The following is a 10,333-nucleotide window of genomic DNA, read 5'->3' as shown; positions in this document are numbered from 1 at the left end:
AGTGCCTGGCAATAATTACATGAGCTGGCTCAGTTATGTGGAAACTGATCTCATCTCATTTGAAAAGGCAAGAAAAGGTGACGGTTGTACACCAAGTAAAGCAACTCAGGGGAAGGGAGGGATGCAGATTGGGGCCCGCAGCACAGGAGAGAGGCGCAGGGCCGACCTCACCTGCGCTCTCCAGAGCCACCCCCTCCTCCTCCTCTCTCATGTCTCCGGCCATCAATCAAGTCACACAGAGATGGACAGAGCAGTCCTTTTGGAGCCGAGCCGAGAGCCATGCTTCTCCTAAACTGTTGGTTCCCAGATTCTTAAAAGATTTTGGTAAGTAAATATTTCATGTTAGTATAGGACTACGTATCCTGGCGTTTTAAAAACTCTAGAATAGTGCTTTTTTCTTGTTTAAATTTGGAATTCTGTCATTTTTTAAGATCCCCTAAGAGGGTAACAAATAAGCATTTCGAATGAGGAGTTTAGACTAGATCCTTAGTCTTCAAATTCTGTTTCAGGCGTGGGGGACCTCTGGGGAGTGGCTCCGGAGAGGCTGCCTCCTTCCCTCATGAGAACAGCTCTGCTCCCCTCACCTAAACTTCTTCAAATGCCTTCTTTAAAGTATTAGCTTTGTTTACAACAGTCAAAAACAACCTTGAAAACTTCTGGGGAGGAAATCCCTTTCAGCTTTCTATTTCTGCAATTCTCTGGTTACTTTTCAATAAATAGTCAATGATAAAAGAACCACTAAGAAAGCATTCCTAACCAGAGGACTTTTGGAACCCCTTCAACATAGAGCTAAGGGTCTCTCAATGACATATCAAGGCACATTTAACCGCAGGGGACATTTATTGAACATCTGTCAGTTGCTCAGAGCACTTGTTGGCAGGCGCCAAGGCTGAGCAAGGCTACGGTGCTCGGCTCAGAAAGGAACCCAGAAGCCATCCAGAACCGGGGTGGCTTCCCAGGGGAATGGCCTCTGAGGTCGCAGGAGCCCATGCTCAGGGGTCCCCATGCTGGACTTCATGCTTTGCCATCTCCCGTATTGAATTCCCAAATTATTTTCTCCTGGAACTTGGGTTTTTAAGTGAAGTCTGTGGGGACAAGGAAGCACACGTGTGATCAGAGGAGAGAGAGGAATGGGGGACGAAGGAGAAGATCTTTATGCACAGTGAGATTGTCTTCGGTGGCTCGGGCAACCATGGCAAATACTACAGACTGTACATCATTCAGATAGTCACATGCAGAGCTGGTAGCTCTGCACTAACAATAGCAATGTCCATGGTACAGTCTGGAGGTGACTAGTCCAAGCTCAAGGTGCCAACCGTTCACTTTCTGGCAAGGGTTCTCTTCCTGGCTGGTAGACGCAGCCTTCTTGCTGTGTCCTTGTGTGACAGGTGGGTTTGGTGGGAGACAGAGAGAGAGAGAGGAGCGGAGGGAAGTTCACTCTCTGGAGTCTCTTCTTATAAGAACACTAATCCTATTGCATCAGGGCCCTGCCATTATGACCTCATTCTACCTTAATTACTTTCTTACCCCAAATACAACAGCACCAGGGGTTAGGGATTCAATAGAGGACTTTGGCAGGGGTTGGGGAAACAACTTGGTTCCCAGCAATACTATTCCACCTTGAATTTTTAGCAGTAAAATAAAATCAAAAACAGAAAAGAGGTTGTTAGTTAAAAGCTGGTATAACCACTTTGTGGAAGCTTACATGGTCATTCCATATTATATTTCCAAGGCCGTTCCATGACATAGAGAAGGCTTGAGTATATGGTAAGTGCAAATGGTCACATGAAATTGTGCATAAGTACACAGTTTATGGACAACTACGTAGAGAAAGAGACATCTGCCTAGAAAAAAATGCTGAAAGGCGATACATAAAAATACTGATAAAGGTATGTTTAGGTAGTAGGTATATTTTATATTTTTTTCTGTTATTCTGTATTTTCAAATATTCCTTCATGAATATATACTGCTTTTTACTAAAAAAAAGTTTGAATTATCCTATTAAATTCATGGTCATGATTTTTAAGGATAAAATAAATATGAAATAGAATAATTTACACACTACTAAATTGATGAGTTAATATTTTCCTTGAGTTTATAAACTCAAATTGGATCAAATTATTAAAATTCAAAAAAATTCTAAACGAAGGTTATTTTTTGAACTTCGGTTCTCAAATGTAATTTGAACGTATTAACTTCCAACACTAGCAACAAAAATATCCATCGCAAACGAGAGTCATTTGCAAGCTTGCTTTGGCAAAATAAGCCCTTTTCAAATGGGACCTTACACAGTATTCCAATATAAGTTTCACACTGAAATGAAGCCCCTCTAGTGAATACCAATTTGGGGGCCTGCCCATGCCCATCCTCCTGGAGGCTCCCAAGGAACCTCTGTTGAACCCAGGGTTCCGTGAGCCACAGTTCTAATGCTCTTGGACAGAGTAGAGTATGAGCCCTGGGTTTTAAGTCCCAGCTCTACAGGTAACTATTTGCATGATATTCAGAAAGTTGTAGCATGACGTTGTTGAATTATATTATCTCTGGGGTCTCCTCCAAGTCTGTAGTTCTTTGAATCTGTTTGACTAGGGTGGACCATGCCAGTATGCATTTTTGTTTTCTTTTTTTTTTGAGATGGAGTCTCACTCTGTCACCCAGGCCAGAGTACAGTGGTGCAATCTCAGCTCACCGCAAACTCCGTCTCCCAGGTTCAAGCGATTCTCCTGTCTTAGCCTTCCAAGTAGCTGGGATCACAGGTACCTGCCATTATGCCTGGCTAATTTTTGTATTTTTAGTAGAGATGGGGTTTTACCGTGTTGGCCAGGCTGGTTTCAAACTCCTGATCTCAGATGATCCACCTGCTTCAGCTTCCCAAATTGCTGGGATTACAGGCACGAGCCACCGCATCTGGCTGCTAGTATGCATTTGTTTAAATTATCAAATGGGAATCTGAAATGTGGCAATGGGAATTAAGAAAAATTATCTTTTTTTATTTAGAAGTATCTTCAGACATGAACCCTCACGGTTGAACACATTACTTCACAATAAATATAGGCTGCCCTTCCGTGCCCCTCAGCCAAATGCCTTTTTAATTTTTTTTTTTATTTTCAACGCTTGCAACTAAATAAAGCAATCATACCACTAGTGTGACGGTTAATTTTATGTGTCAGCTTGGTTGGCCCATGGTGCCCAGATATGTGGTCAATCTTTATTCTGGATATTTCAGTGAGGATATTTTTGGGTGAGATTTCCCTGATATGGGTGAGCCCCATCCGATCTGCCGAAGGCCTGAAGAGCACAAAAAGCTGACCTCCCTGCAAGCGAGAGAGAATTCAGCAGCAAACAGTCTTCAGACTTCATCTGCAACATCAGCCCTTTCTGGCTCTGCACCAAACTGTCTTCAGACTCAAACTGCAGCTTTTTCCTGAGTCTCCAGACTGCTTACCACCCCCATCAGATTTTGGACTCACCAAGCCTCCACTGTCCCATGAGCAAATTCCTTAAAATATCCACCTATCTATCTCCTATTGGTTTGTTTCTCTGGGAACCCCGACTAATGCAACCACCTTTATCATAAACTCGGAAGAGAATTCTCCATGAGCCTCACATGTCTGCACATCTTCTGAGTAGAGGCCGTGAGAGTCTTTGTCCTGGAGTATCTTGTGAAAGGTAGTTAAATAGTGAACAGCTTTGGAAGACAGAGACTGTGTGTCCTTCAAAGCGAAGGGCAGGTATGCCTACTGCTTCTTGTGAAAGGCAGCCTCCCATCCTCCAAGTTTAGGTTCACCTCCTGAAATGCAATCCACTGCATGTGCAAATGTCACCTGACCCTCCTTCAGTCACCCTCTGGGAGTGGGGAGTAGAAGAACCAAAATTGCTGATACTCTGCCTACTGCTATTGCTTGAGTCATAAAGTCCTTTTGGTCTTTGACCCAGAGTACTCATGTCTTCTGTCAGCATTCACAAAACTAGGACAGGCTAACTTGGAACCTTACAAATAGGGTAAAATATTAGATCCTTCCCAGTTCCTTACAGTCCACATAAAATATGCCAAAGGGTCTATAATCAGAATCTCATCAAATGCATTGTATGGTGTCTTGAAAATACATCTACAAATCCTTTGACAATCCTTCTTTGAAAAGGTGGGGTTCCATTCTGCTCCTCTGCGTGTCAGCTGGACTTTGTAACTTGCTTCTAAAGAAATAGAATGTGGCAGAATGGGAGGCTAAGGTGGAGGGATCCCTTGAAGCCAGAAGTTTGAGACCAGCCTGGACAACAGAGCAAGACCCTGTCTCTACAAAAAAGTTTAAAATTGACCAGGTGTGGTGTCTCACACCTGTAATCCCAGCACTTTGGGAGGCCAAGGTGGGCCGAATCATTTGAGGTCAGGAGTTCAAGAGCAGCCTGGCCAACATGGTGAAACCCCATCTCTACTAAAAATACAAAAATCAGCCAGGTGTGATGGTGGGTGCCTGTAATCCCAGCTACTCAGGAGGCTGAGGCAAGATAATCATTTGAACCCAGGAGGCAGAGGTTGCAGTGAGCTGAGTGTGCCTTTGCACTCCAGCCTGGACAACAGATTTAGACTCTGTCTGAAAAAAAAAAAAAAAAAAGTTGAAAATTAGCTAGGCTCAGTGGCGTGTGTGCACCTGTAGTCCCAGCTACTCAAGTGGCTGAGGCGAGATGATAGCTTGGGCCCAGGTGTTCAAGACTGCAGTGAATCATGATCGCACCACTGCATTCCAGCCTGGGCGACAGTGAGACTCTGTGTCTACAAACAAATAAACAAACAAAAGCAGAAAACAAGACACACGAGCCATTCTATGGATGTCTTCAAATAAGCAAGTATTTACTCTTATTGTCTTTATATGTGACAATATCCAAAGGGCAGCCTATTCACTCTGGAACATCTCACATGAGCAATTATACAGTGAAAGGAGCAAAAAAAGAAAAAAAAATTAAAACCCTGAACATGAGTGATGGAATCAGAAGTGTCTATTCTGCCTCTTACTAAGAAGTGACCACACCCAAAGTCACTGAAGCTCTCTGATTTTCAGGTTGTTTTGGATGACTAGTGTAGTCATACCTAGCTGTCTGGATAATTTTGATGATTAAATGAGAAACATAATAGCATTTATTATCTACTAAACATTGTGTACAGGAATTTAGAGCCATGATTTCTTTTAACATATTCAAGCCATCTAGAATTGTGCCTGGCACATGTTATGTAATGCATAAACCTTAGGTCCTGTCTTCTCCCAACATAGAAGATTGATACTTGATCATGTGCCCGTGATCTCAGTTTATGTGCCTTAAAATAAAATCCATGACTTCCTCTTGTTGTGATTATGGCAAACATCTACTGGTAACTGTGCTCTAGTTAAAAAAAAAAAGTAATACTTCAACTTTTATGATTACAAAGCAATACACATTAAAATGACTCATTCTGATGAAGATATCAAAGTTACTGCTCTCCAATGTGACTCTACTTCAGTCATAAAGAAAACGTTCTCATGTAGCCAGAGTTATCACAGTGGAAAAACAACTTCACTCCTTCCCTGAGCACTTGTGATAGCACCTCAGGTCTCACAGATGGGCTCAGGGGTCCCACAGGTGAGGTGCACACACCCAAGGTTCTGTACAGAATGATATATTGCAATACAAGTAAAAGAACATTAGAGCTTCTATGCACATTTATTTTTATCTGATTCATGTATTACGTGTATGTTTCTGTGTATCCTTTATAATGCTCAAAATATAACAGAAGACTTACCTGTCTCTACATTGTTTGTTCCTATCACTGTCTAATTGCTCATGGAAGCCACCCAGCAGGAAGGGGCTGGTCCTACACATCAGCAAATGTTAATGTCTTTATATGTTCATGATCAAAACCTTTTTACTGATGAGGTGTGTATCCTCAAAATATTTGGAAACCTCTGCTCCAGACCATCATTTAGATTAGAGTTGAAACTGACACTTAGCATTTAGATGGACTAAGACTAATTATGTCACCAATTTACAACAATAATATTTTACAAAAATAAAACATAAAACGGCCTGGCGTGATGGCTCATGCCTGCAATCCTAGGACTTTAGGAGGCTGAGGCGGGTGGATCACTTGAGCTCAGGAGTTCAAAACTAGCCTGGGCAACATGGCAAAACCATATCTCTGTAAAAAACACAAAAATTAGCCAGGTGTGGCGGCACGAGCCTGTAATCCCAGCTGCTTGGGACTAAGGCAGGAGGATCACTTGAGCTGGGGAGGTGGAGGCTGCAGTGAGCCCAGATCACACAGCTGCAATCCAGCCTGGGAGACAAAGTGAGACCCTGTCTCAAAAACAAAAACAACAAAACCCATAAAATAACTGGATTTAAGGGCTACTACAGCAGTGCTTCCACCTTTCAGATATGTCTATGCAGTGATCACCAAGTATGAAGTGGCAGTTAGCTATAACCAGCTAAAACTGTTCTTGAACCAGACTAATACGACTTCTTTTCAGAACATTATTTGCATGGTGGTCTGGAATACTTGCTGTCTTTGCTGCTGGTCGAGTTCTCTGACAACCTGAAACAAGTGTCGAGGAACTGCTTCTATTTGGTCTCCAACATATGTCACATATTTCTGGGAAACATGATGAGCAACAGTGTGGTCCTTGTGAGAGATGGTGTCACTCTTTCATTTGTGCCAAGATGTATGTTTCTGCTGAACTGCAGACAAGTGGGAATAGCTTAAGTGTAAATTACCAAAAAGGTGAATGTCCTGGGAGAAAACAATGTTAAACCAGTAACAGTTTGCCAGGAGTCTGCTAAGCAGGATGTCTCATACAGCTTGTAGTATATCAGGTTTATTAACTTAAAGATCCACTTTATCAGATCTCTATCTAATCACTGAAATGATCATTTTTAAATTTAACATAGAGTTCTCTATCTATATTTTCACCACTATAATAACATATTAGAACTACTCACTGGTAATTGTTAATTCAATATGTGAAAGTAAAAAACTGGTATCCTTATAAGCACACAACCTAGATAAAGCTCTTATATTCTTTTTTGGTGCAGAGAGAGAGAGATGGGTGAAATATTATTATTTCATAATTATTCTGTAGACCAGCAAAACTGCCATCCCAGGAATCATTTGGTTACAGCAGACCAAGAGGTTAAAGGAATGGTGAATTATTCATAGTATCCTTCACAATTGTAGAACATCCAAATAGAAACCGTGAGAAGTATTAGAGATCATTAATTATTTCTAGTTGCACATTGCAACTTCAAAAAGTCTCAGGATGAGTCAAATTTCCACTGTGGTTGTACACTATGGCCTCATCACACCAACTTTTATATTTTAAGTTACATATTGGGAATTTCCTCTGTGGAAAATAAACTTACGGTAATGCTATGCTCTGCACAGTAAAATTAGACTTGAATGAATGGTTGAAAGAATGATATTGACTCTAATATGCTATAGCATACATGAGCAAGTGGTTATGCCTACCGACAGAAAATTAGTTAACAAGGAAAGCTCTCAAAAGGAGGTAAAAGCTATATTTAAAGGAAATCTAAGTCAATTAGCTATTAAATACAATTGCCTTACACTACTTGTGATTGAATGTTGAAAATATGTGTGTTAAATTCTATAAATGGTAATAAACTGTTTTCATCTTTATGAATAAAATTGAATATTCTTTAATGATTCGAAATACTGAAGTCACAACTATGCAAGAAGCAGGTTCCCATGATCATGAGTATTTTATACAAGCTGCTTATACATTTTTATACTCCTTTTAGAGTTCTATGGAGGTCACAAAATAAAATTTTGCATTTTGCTTTTCTGTTATTTCAAGTAGGATATATAGTAGAGTAGTAGATGTACATCCTCCTGGAATTTTTTTTTTTTTTTTTTTTAGATGAAGTCTCGCTCTGTCACCCAGGCTGGAGTGCAGTGGCACAATCTCGGCTCACTACAGTCTCCGCCTCCCAGGTTCAATCAATTCTCCTTTCTCAGCCTCCCAAGTAGCTGGGATTACAGGCATGCACCACCATATATATATGTATATATATATGCACTTCACCTCCCCAGGTGTGTCTGCTGCTATCCCTGGGCTTATGTTTCCCTGAAGCCCAAGTCTCTTTCTCTTGCCTGTGAGAACCATGGGCTTTGCCAACTCAGAGGTGTGGTCTTGCTCCAACTTCCATCTCCAATACCATTTTATGGGGCTGTCCTCCCCTGCCCCCCACACACCCATTCAGCCTGTGGGACTCTTCTGGGAGGGCTTATTCTCTATTTGTCCCCTGTGATCTGCATCCTGAGATGACTTACTGTTTGAGTTATTCCTGTGGCCTTCCGCTGACGATTTGCCTTCTGTTATCACTGCAGACATCATGGGCATCACACACTACACATGTCCCTGGAAGTTCTTGCGGGGACTGGGTTGTTTCTTAGTGGTTTGGAGTCACTGTATGGCTAGTGGATTCGTTTCCTACGCTGCCATAACAAAGTGCCACAGACAGGGTGTCACAACAACAGAAATGGACTGTCTCAAGTTCTGGAGGCTGGAAGTCCCAGACAAAGTTGTCGCAGGGTTGTTTCCTCCTGAGGCCATGAGGAAGAACCTGTTCCAGGCCTCTCTTCACTTCCGGCGGTTGCTGGTCCTCAGTTTTCCTTCCTTGGTGTGTAGAAACATCATCCCGATCTCTGTCTTCATGTTCACCTGGGCGTGTGCCTGAGTCCTAATCGCCATTTCCATGGGGCCGTCAGTCATGCTGCACGGGGGCACTGGAGGATCTCACCCTACATCAATCACATCTGTAAAGACCCAGTCTCCAAATGAGGTCTCATCCTCAGGTACTGAGGTTTAGGGCATCAACATATGAATTTGACCCAATTCAACCCATAACACCTAATGACGTCTGTGTGCCTAGAGGATGCCCCCAAATCCTGCAAATGGCTCCACTTGCACTTACAAAGGCCTCGCTGACCAATATGCCAACATTTTATTTATTTTTATTTTTATTTTACTTTTTGAGACAGGATCTCACTCTGTCACCCAGGCTGGAGTGCAGTGGCAATCATAGCTCACTGCAGCCTCAACATCCTTAGGTAAAAGGAACCTCCTGTCTCAGCCTTCTGAGGAGTGGGGACCACAGGTGCATGCCACCATATCTGGCTAATTTTCAAATTTATTTGCAGAGACACGTTCTGGCTCTGTTGTCAGAACCCCTGGGCTCAAGGGATTCCCCCACTTTGGCCTTCCAAAATGCCGGGGTTACAGGTGTGAGCCACCATGCCCAGCCTGCCTACATTTACATGGATTTTAACAGGCTGTAATTGTTTGAAAAGCACAACTCATGTGTGTGTGATTTTGTTTGCATGATTTTGACTTGATGATCCCATTTTCTTGTTTCTCTTCATTCCACCTCCTTCAAGATGACAAAGGCAGAAATCACAGGCTTTACCTTCTCATTTATAAAATGACTCAGCAGGTGGGCGCAGTGGCTCACACATGTAATCCCAGCACTTTGGGAAGCCAAGGCGGGCGGATCACTTGAGGTCGGGAGTTCAAGACCAGCCTGGCCAACATGGTGAAACTCTGTCTCTACTAAAAATACAAAAATTAGCCAAGCATGGTGGTGGGAGCCTGTAATCCCAGCTACTCAAAAGGCTGAGGCAGGAGAATCGCTTGAAACCAGAACATGGAGTTTGCAGTGAGATGAGATCATGCCACTGCACTCCAGCCTGGGCGAAAGAGCGAAACTCTGTCTCAAAAATAAAATAAAATAAAATAAAATAAAATAAAATAACTCAGCAAGATAGTAGGAGTGCTTGTTTGCTTTTGTTTTTCAATCTAACAGCCTATTTTAACTGGCAAGTCTAGCAAACTGAACACTACTTTTGTTTTGTTTTGTTTTGTTTTGTTTTTTTCCGAGACAGGATCTTGCTCTGTCACCCAGGCTGGAGTACAGTGGCACAATCTTGGCTCACTGCAGCCTCGAACCTCCCAAGTTCAAGTGATTCTTGTGCCTCAGCCTCCCAAGTAGCACGGATTACAAGTGTGTGCCACCACACTCAACCACTTTTTTTCTTTTTGTAGAGACAAGATTTCACCATGTTGACCAGGCTGGTCTCGAACTCCTGACCTCTAGGGATCCACCCACCTCGGCCTCCCAAAGTGCTGGGATTACAAGCATGAGCCACAGTGCCAGGGCAGAACATGAGATTTGAAGTAGAGAGAACTGTCTTCTACTTCTCACTCTTTCAAAATCATTATATTAGGTAAAACAAAATAAAGTACTTCTGGGTTTTTTTATTTCAATTTCTTTTATCTAAGAGTTAATG

The sequence above is a fragment of the Pan troglodytes genome, chromosome 8, assembly GCF_028858775.2.
Source record: "Pan troglodytes isolate AG18354 chromosome 8, NHGRI_mPanTro3-v2.0_pri, whole genome shotgun sequence".
Taxonomy (NCBI): Eukaryota; Metazoa; Chordata; class Mammalia; order Primates; family Hominidae; genus Pan; species Pan troglodytes.
This window is presented reverse-complemented; position numbering follows the sequence as displayed.